Source organism: Poecilia formosa, unplaced genomic scaffold, assembly GCF_000485575.1.
Source record: "Poecilia formosa unplaced genomic scaffold, Poecilia_formosa-5.1.2 Scaffold92, whole genome shotgun sequence".
Classification (NCBI taxonomy): Eukaryota; Metazoa; Chordata; class Actinopteri; order Cyprinodontiformes; family Poeciliidae; genus Poecilia; species Poecilia formosa.
The window spans coordinates 1-9,827 of NW_006800031.1; positions in this window are offsets into that span (position 1 = coordinate 1).

Consider the following 9,827-nt stretch of genomic DNA (forward strand, 5'->3'; position numbering starts at 1 on the left):
ATAAGTGGCTATGTTGTATTCATTATTATGCGAAAGGAAGAAAAGATTAACATCAAATCTCCTGTGCATCTGCACATTTTGGACGTTGCAGCGTTTTTCCTGTACTGCTGGTGATGCCTGGATGTCCGTACAGCATGAATGGAAGCACAGAGCACTTCCTTTTTAACAATCTGGCACGCGTCACTGTGTCAGCAGGGGATGTTGGCAACAATGTTGTAGTTTCACAGTACACTGATGAGTGTCTGACGCGTTGTGCAATACTGTCAGGGGTTTTCTTACTGCCTTAACAACCATCAGCACTGATAGTTTGCACATCCAGATAACAAGACTATAAAGAGGATTTTATTTTTCTCATGCAGAGGTCTTCTTGAGATGGAAATGTTTCTGAAAATGTGTGCTATTCATTCTGGGCCCTGAAAAGTTCAGGCGGAGTTTTGATAAAACTTTGCTCCAAAGAAGTGACAGTTTAATCTGCACTGTCACATCAACTCACAGCCCAGAGCTGCTCCATTAACTATGATAACAGGGAAGAACATGCCTTTTCCCCTTGTTTCTTGCGATAACAGGTAGAAGCTGTTGCTAATCCAATCTGAACTCTCCTAGGGCAACAGAATGACATTTTCTGAACCTCAGTACAGTTGTGCTTTGTATTTCTGCCTCTAAGAATTTTACATTTTTACTGTGGAGTTTTATCGTTTCGAGAAAAAGGCTGGTATTTACAGAAAAATTCTCTCATCTTCACAATTCAAGTTACTTTTCTCTACCCAGAAAGGCTCACTAATAAAAGTCACATTCCACCAACTCTCAAGAGAGAATGACCCAGCTGTTCCCTCGTTTTTTGATCATTTGCTGTTTCCACTGAAACCTTAACTAACACTAACTAAACCTGGTAATTGATTTTGCAGGAACAAATGCTATCATAGAATACAGTGGACCAGATCTTTACGCCTGCAGAACTGCGGTCAGTGTCAGTGGAGCTTGGTTGTCTGGTCAGTCTGTGTTGTGTGGCTCTACAGAAGGCTTCTGACCCTCAGGGAGCTGGAGGAGTGAGACATATTTAAACTTATTTCCATTGAGGGTTCACCTTCACCAGCGTCGCCCCTTACCTTTGATTTTGTTTGTGGTGTTCATGAACAGGACCTTAAGGCATAGTGGTGGACAGGATGGTGTCTGATTTAAGAGCCCTGGGGGTTCAGTTCGTCCTTCTGAAGATAATGTGGGTTTTTTAGTGTCTTCCGGCCATTATCTTCAGCCAGCACTGGAGCAGTTCACAGCTCAGTGTGCAGAGGCCGAAATGAGATTTGACTCTTCTAAGTCTGAGCCTTGGTCTTTAACTGGAAACTGGTGGATTCCTCCCTCTGGGCTGGTCCCAGTTTCTACCTCAAGCAGAGAAGTTCATGTATCTCAGTGTCTTGTTCAATAGTGTTGGTAGAATCCAGCAGAATATAGATAGGTTGATGGATGGAGTAGTGCGTGATTTGCTCCAATTTGTTACAGTGAATAATCTGACCATATAAAAACTCTCTACTGTCTAGTCTGTCATGTCTCAACCATTACCTATGGTCTTTGGATATAGGTCAAAACCTAGGCAACAAAATGTTACAGGCAAGCTGCTTAAATGAACTGTCTCCAGCTTCTGGATGCCCCCTGGTTGTGTCTTTTTTGAGGTTTTCTGGACAAGTCCCACTGAAAGGAGACTCTGAATCTGCTGCAGGTGTTAAGCAGTAGATCCCTTCTGGTTTGTGAACACTTTGGGTCCCCTGAGAATGAGCTAGTGAGGGTAACTTCTGGGTTTCCCTCCTGGGCCTGTAACCCATGACCCCATCTGAGATGAGGTGTTGATAATATGTAGTTGGATAGTAAGAACTAATGACAAATTCAAAGCATCTGTGGTTCTTTTATGGCAAACTCAAATCCTTGGTTCAGTGGTGTGGCTTCAACATTGTGATTTCATCTGATTTGCCTGTCCTTGATTTTCTGCTTTTGTTTGTGTAGCATCGAGTTCAGCAGATCATTTCACCAGCTGAACGACATGTATCAACTCTCTTAAATGTAGCCATAAAAATCTGTCAAGTAACAAGATTGTCAATAGTTAATAATTAAGATAGTCAAATATTAATATTTAAGGAATATTCCTTAGAGTTTTCTTCCATATTGACAAAAGAGAAATACATTTCTGGCTTCACCACATAAAGGTGCTCTGTTGTTTTGAGCTCTGGTGTTTGTGGAGGTCGGTACAGTACAATGAACTCAATGCAATATTTAAGAAGGATGTATTTACCAACAATCCTCAAGCATTATGTGCCATCTTGGGTTGGTAAAGTTGGTACTAAGGGATCTGACATTTTGCTGAGAAAATGATAAAACAAAAAAATCTGACAGTAAAACCATTACTGTGTTTAAAACAAATTACAACAGACATTTACGTGTCAGTATTCAGTTTTATTCAGTGAGTCAAACCTTATTAGATTTTCCCTAAGTACATCTAAAAGATAGATGTGAACTATTCTAATGAATCACAACATGCTAAAAAAATTGTAATGCTGGTAGTAAGAGTACATTTGAAGTGGAAACGCCGGGATCAAGTCTCTCTCTCTTTAAAATCTTGTCTTCAAACACGGCTTAAATATTTTTTTTTGCATCTGGCTATTTCCTGTGCTGCTTCTTCTTCTCTTTCTCTTTCTCCATCTTTCTATCCTTTCTTCTTTCTTACCTAAATCTATTCCTCCAAGCTACTTTTCCTGTTTCCTCCAGCTCAAGAATGTTCTCTCTTCCTCTCTTCCTGCCTTTAGTTCTTTGCTTCCTCTGTCACTTCCCCCTTTTCCCCTTAACTCTGCCTCTCCAGTCTGTCTCTCTCTCAATCCTCCCTTCTTTTTAGTCTTAAGCAGAAATCCTGGCTCCAATCTTATCTTCGGTCTGCATGTAGCAGCCTCATCCATGACCAAAACACAGTGAGGACGTGCATTTCCTCGACTGTTTGCCATTTTATCTGCCTTTCCTGTCTCAGGGCTTCGGAGGGGTCATGTACCTGCCAGCCAATGGTTGGAGAGCTGCAGACAGGAGAACGAATAGAAGCAAAGCATCTGCCTTAGTTTGCCTTGAGCTGGTAGATTAGAAAAATAGATCTAATCTGTTCAGGCATTTAAGCAGTATGTGTACATGTCGGCATATGGTCAGGGAAGTTCTATGTTAAGTGTCAACAAGGTTTTAAATTTAGATTTTACACAAGGTTTCAAGGATAAAACACACAAAGCCATATAACAGCCAAAGCTCCTGGGAATCATGTTGTCATGTTATGTTCCCAGGAAGCCGAAGTATATGCTGTTGTACCAAAGAAGCCTCAGGTTACCGCTTCACCTTGACAGCTTTTAAGGAAAGTCTTGCTTATGTAAGCAAGTTCTGTAGGATAAAAATACTTTTGTTTTGCTACGTTTAAGCATTTTCATCTTCTGATTCCAACAAGAGGCTTGATTTTCTTCTAACCTGAAAGGTAACTTTAAAGGTAATAAAGAATAATAAATTCTGAGGTACAAGAAGAGGCCAAGAATAATAACCTGCAGGAACCAAGTTTGGCTCTCCAAGGTTAAGCAGAATATTTTAAATATCTGATGAAAACCTTGCCCTCCAAGGTAAACTATTCAGTTTTCTGCAACACTCAAACTAAGGTTTCTTTTTAATAACACAAAACATTCAGTTGTTTGTTGAAATCGTACATCTGTTTAAAAAAAAGACCAGCATTTGGGATGCAGAAATTCCTCTTGCAAAAAAAAAAAAAAAAATTAAACGAGGAAAGTAAAAAATAATAATTGTGGTTTGCTGGAAACCTAGCAGTGCATTCAGCTGGCAATTCACTCAGACAGAGAATGGCAAATGTTTTGCCTGTGAAAACTTCAAGGAATGAGGGTCTTTGACTGAGCAGTGACTGAGCATTAGTTCGTCCTGGAGGCTGAACTTAACAGCAAGTCTGATTTGGACCCGTTCCAAAAGGGGAACAGATGAATACAGAAACCTCATGCATCTAAAAATGATTCCCAAGGATGAACCAGATTTGTGCAGCTTCACAAATCTCTCTCTGATATCCTGGCTGATTTCTTTTGACTTCCCCTTCATGTCAAACAAGGAAAGCAGCATGTTTGAAGTGTGGCCTTAAAATACATCTGGCAAAGATGCCAGTTAATGTATCAGAAGTTTCCAAAGTCATAGCATCATCATCTGGGCTTTCCCTCATTATTTAAAGAGATAGTAATCTTTCTGTATGTAAACTTATGCTTTTGATACATCTCTTACATGTTCTTCCTGACATTTTGGTGCCGTTTAGCAAATAGAAATAATTTTGGCAATTCCAATTGACCGGAAACAAAAGAAATTTGCTCTGATTTAACGTCAAACAGTGTGAAAAAATTTTTGTTTTTTTTTCCACACTGGAATTTTCAACTGTATTTACTTGACTAAAACTTATGTCCTTACAGGAAAAATGCTAGAATTTGAGACAAATTATCAGGTGCATAATTGACATAATTTCTTAGCAACAAGGCCACTAATGTTTGGGGGTAAAGTTCATAGCTGTGGAAGGTTTTAGAACGCTTTCAAATATTTGGCTAAGTGAAATAAACCATGCACATATAATACTCTGTAATGCACTGGCAAGCTTTCAAAACCCACTATGTGAAATAAAGACCAATGCTTCAAATATGGCCTTCAGGCCTGGACATGTCTGCATTAAGTACTTTTATTTTTCTTAATGTGTGCTGTCTGGCAGTGTGGCATTCAGAATTATTGCATTAAATACTTACATAGGAACCCATGAGGAAATGGGAAATAAAGGCAGTACAGCAGCAACACTCTGCCTGTGTGAAACATGAACTTCGAACAGAAGAAAACATTTCCTCATAGTTGCTGTCCAGTGGTAGAGTTATGTAATGCAAAAGCCAAAAACTCCATTGTAATGATAAATAAATGAATGAGATTGAAACACAGCATAATTGTTTTTCCTAAACCGAACCAAGAGGGTTTGATACATAAAAATGAATATGCATTTCAAGACAACTTTCATCCATGTGAATTTCCTCTTTTAAAGTCAGAATTAACTGTCAAAAATGTTATTGTATTTGGTTTTTTACTGAGTAAAATGGGATCCAAGTAACTGACTGTTGTGTCTTTATATATTCAAACAGAATAAAACCCAGAAGAGCTGACGAGAAAAAGGGAAATGAGAAATTAAAGAAAGACATATCACAAGATATTCACAGGGTTTTAAGTTTCTGCATCCAGACATTATTTAGAACATTCCCTGTTAGCTCTTTATGAGGATAAGCAAACAGACAGAGTTTAATTTTACTACCCAGGCGTGTTAGGGCACAGACGTCTTGTCTGCATGTTCACTGGTAATTGTACTGACAGCTTGTTTGATACACCCTAGATTTTCACCAACATGACAGAGACCATTGTTGGTCACTAAAAGTAAATATATTGAAAATAAAAGTATTATAAAAACTCAATGGAAAACAGACTGCACTGTGATGGACTGGCGATTTGTCCATCCATCTCTATCACATTAAGATAGATAAATGAATTTTGTGTAAACCATGACAGTAACGGCAGCTGGAGTGCAGAGCCAAAGTGGATGTTAAAAGGACCTGTTATATTAAAAACTAACGATCTGAGGCTCTTTCCACCCTAAGACTCAATGTTCTGTGAAAAGTGTTTGTCCACTTAAAGATTTTCTAGGTTTTGGTTTGTTGTCACTCTTATGTCTTTCATTTCTTCAAGCAAATTATAATGTCATACAGAGATGACCTGGGTGAATACAAAAATCAAATTTTATATGACATTTATTAAGGGGAACAATTCTTTCTAAACCGATACCTTTTCTTCTGTGTGAAAAAGTAGTCGCAGCCCTTCCCTCTACCCTGGTTTAATCACAAATTAACTATTATCTACATTTTTTTACAAAGTTGAATTCGGTTCCAGCACACATCCAGACCTGATTCGTGCCTAACATGCAAACTGAAGAAATATTTTGTATTGAAGGAAATCTGAGAATTTGATTGAGGTTCTGCTGAATCACCAAAGAGCTCATGCATGCTTCAAAAATCCTCAAATGTAGCAAAATTAAACTACCTCTTTAAGAAAGAGCGGGTCAATACCTTCTGCTTTGATGAAAAATCTTTATTTGGTTTTTACAGAAAGTCTTTTTTTAGGACTCATTTCCTAAAAAAATTAGTTGAGCTCATTTTTTAGGAAAAACAGAGATTTTAAGTCTCCTAAGTGAGGATTTTTTTAAAACTGGCAAATAATATAGATGAGAAATCTAATTACAGATGGCGACATAGAAAAGACTCAATAACAGTAGAACTGTATCTATATTTTTGGCACCATCTGTCTCACTTTGTGGTGAATATATTTTCATTAGTCTTTAGGAGACTGAAGAAGTCAGTGTAATATCTAAGAGGAAAGGCTAAACAGTGTAAAAAACATCGCATCACTTATCTAAAAGGAGTCCTTAGCCATCCTCATGTTCCTCTTTTGAAATCAGATGTTCGTAACAACATTGTTGCCACTTACTAACGTAGTGTAAGTATTGAAGTGTTTTGGATCTGAATGCCTGAGTTTTTGAGAGAAAAAAAGATTAATAAAAACAGTAAAAATAAAAGAAAGAAAGAAAAAAAGTCTGTCTATAAAATTAAATATCTAGAGAATTGTAGCTGGGGACTGAAATTACTCAAGCAGTCAGTAAAACAGCTCAGAAATCCCACAACACATAATCTATCATCAGTGGTTTTGGTTTCAGATGAAATTTGTCTGCTGCTTCAGGTGGCTGGAGACTAAAGTGGTTGTTCCTGGAGAAAAGTGGAAACACTGGGGATAGTTTTATTTTTTATTTTTTATTTTTTTAAATTATAAAAGTTAATTTTGCCAAAACTGAAGTGTTTTTCAAATAACAAGCTGACTTTCTGTGTCTTGGGTGTTATATTACCATCTGTTATTTATTAAAAAAAAAAAAAAAACTAACCACTTGAAAATATTTTGCAAAATATTTTTTCAGAAGGCTTTTTGCTGCTTGTATTTCAAAAACAAGCTTCAAATTCTCCAGGTGATTTTTTTCTTGAAAACTTTCTCAGTTCTCTGTTACAGTATATTTAAAAACAGATGTTCAAGTTAAATGGGAAGTTATTTGTTTGTGTTCTAATTTGTCATTAAATTATTGTTTGCTGGTCCATTGGGTTCGGCAATTCACTTTAATTAGAAATAGGATAATATGACTATAATTCTGCATTTTTATGATGTAAAGCAATTCGAACTGCCTTGTTGCTGAAATGCACAAATAAACTTGATTGATCGATCGGCTGGTCAGTCAGTCGGTTGGCCAGTCGATCGGTCGGTCGGTCGGTCGGTCGGTCGGTCGGTCGGTCGGTCGGTCGGTCGGTCGATCGATCGATCGGTCAATTGATTGATTGATCCAAGTTGCCAACTGGAAAATGATCTCTATGTCCATGTGATTAATCAATATGTTTTTCCTCCCATGTTTTCCCAATAAATGAATCTAAATGGTCAAAAACAGGAGAAATTTAGCCTAAGTGCAGCACATCCAAAACCATAAATAAAAGTTACTTATTTCCTTAATAATACATTTCCATTCCCTACATATCCTTTTAAATCCTTAAGTCATATTGTTTAGAAACAACAATACCATGCTTAATTTGATGGAACCTTAACAAAACGTGTAATTTATTAATGTCCATAAATACTAAGCTGGAATAAGAAAATGCTTCCTAATATTCATGTATTTTATAAATGCAATAAGAACTTTTTTTTTCTTCAAAAGTTAATTTGTATTTTAATCTAATTACTCAAATATGCACTTAAATATTTATGGACAATGAACTTGAGTTAAAACTAATCTGACAAGAAAGTTGATCCTTGACTTCTTTAACAAAAACAAGTAATGTAAATATGCCCCAACAATGGTTTTGTGAAAATATAACACGAAAAAATTGTTTTCTTGGTGGAAAACAGCTGGAGTTTTGGCCTTTTATCATCGTACACCTAAGGCTATTTCACTTTTAGTGATGATGATGATAACCTATGCACCTTTGCATAAGAAATCAGCATGAACATAAACCTTATGGCATTTCACCGGGCTAACAAACCTGCATTTCCATGTTTGTAACCAAGCCACTGGATCCAGTCACCTGGGGGGACTGCAGGGTAGAGCGGCTGCTCCTCAACATCTCAGGACGTTAGTTAAGGTGCTTCAGACGTGGTTCAAGAGACCGTATGAAACCCTGCACTCTGAAAGCAAAGACATGTAGTGGGGATGCTGAAGGTACTTAGCAGAACATCACAGCACTCTGGCTGCAGAAGTAAAGATCACTTCAGAAACTTTCACTGAACTGGATAACTGACACTGCAATAGTCCAGCATGGAGCATGGGCTAAAAAAAAATACATAAACCACTTTTCTCAAAAATTATTATTTTTTTGTAAAATACAAAGGATTATTGCTGAAAAACAAGATCAATATAAATTGAAAAAGACTAATTCTTAGAAAAGCAAAGAACAATGTCAGTGTTTGGTACAATTACACTGGAAACCAAAGTAAGATCATTCAGTAAAACGTGGCTGACTAGTGAACTTATGATCCTGAAGTCCTTGAAACTACAAAGATCCAGCTTATTTAAAAATGATATCTCCTCCAGAAACTTTGCTTGGGATGCTGCTTCATTCTCAGCTTTCTCTCACTTGTTGGGGAAACTCGACATTATGCGCTTGAATTATCAAAAGGTAGATTCCTAAAGAGCAAATATGACTCGTATGTGTAGATGACATCTAGTAGCTGTTGAAAATCCCAGCTAAGCTAAATTTCATCTTGAAAGCATCTTAATACTGGATGACTATCCCACTGAGGAGCTTTTGAAGGGTAAGAAAAAGGATTGTTTTGGCTGTTTAAAGTTCATTTAACTACATCTGAGAGGGAAGGGAAAGCAATGGGAACAACAGGGATTTGGAGGTGTGTTTATTGGAATTTAGTCCCCGCGGTGGTCTTGACTTTAAATACGCTTTGTCCTCAGTTTCACCTGGTTTATGCAAACTGCATGGCAACAAATTAGTATTAATGGATATTCTGTTGTTGTCAGAGATAACACACGTTTACATTGTTCCAGTTTTCACTGAATGAGATTATTTCCGGCCTTCGCACTACAGGCTTGAGTCGTGTTGACAACTTTCCAAATATTTAATCATTCTAAATATTTAATGAGGATGGATTTTCATTTGGAAGACAGTCACAGCGACAATTTATTACAAACTAATTTATATTGCATCGGATTCATTTGCATGTGAAGGAGTCATGCTGAGACGCCTCAATCACTCAGCGACAAGACTGAAAAAAAATCAAGTAAATATGTCTCCTCATTGTCACTCTGAGTCACTGGAACAATCTTATTTAAATCATGAGACACCCAAACAATTTTCTTTAATCTTGCAGGGACTCTACTGCAGATGTTTGTGACTATCAGCCCAGAAATCCCAACTTGGTCAGAGCAGTGAGATAAACATGGCATCCTTAGTGTTCTAAATCTTTGCATGTGCCAAAAAGATCAATAAATGTGTTTATCATGAGTGTAGAGTGACTCATGAATTTCATATACAGTGGCTCACAAAAGCATGAATATCCCTAAAATGGTTTCTAAACATTTACAAATAAGAAGGGGAAAGTGTGGCATTTTCAGCCCCGAATACATTGGATACATTTCTGCTGCAGCTACAGATGCATGACTCTAACAGCTTCACACACATAGAATCGGATTTTTTACACATTTCAATTAC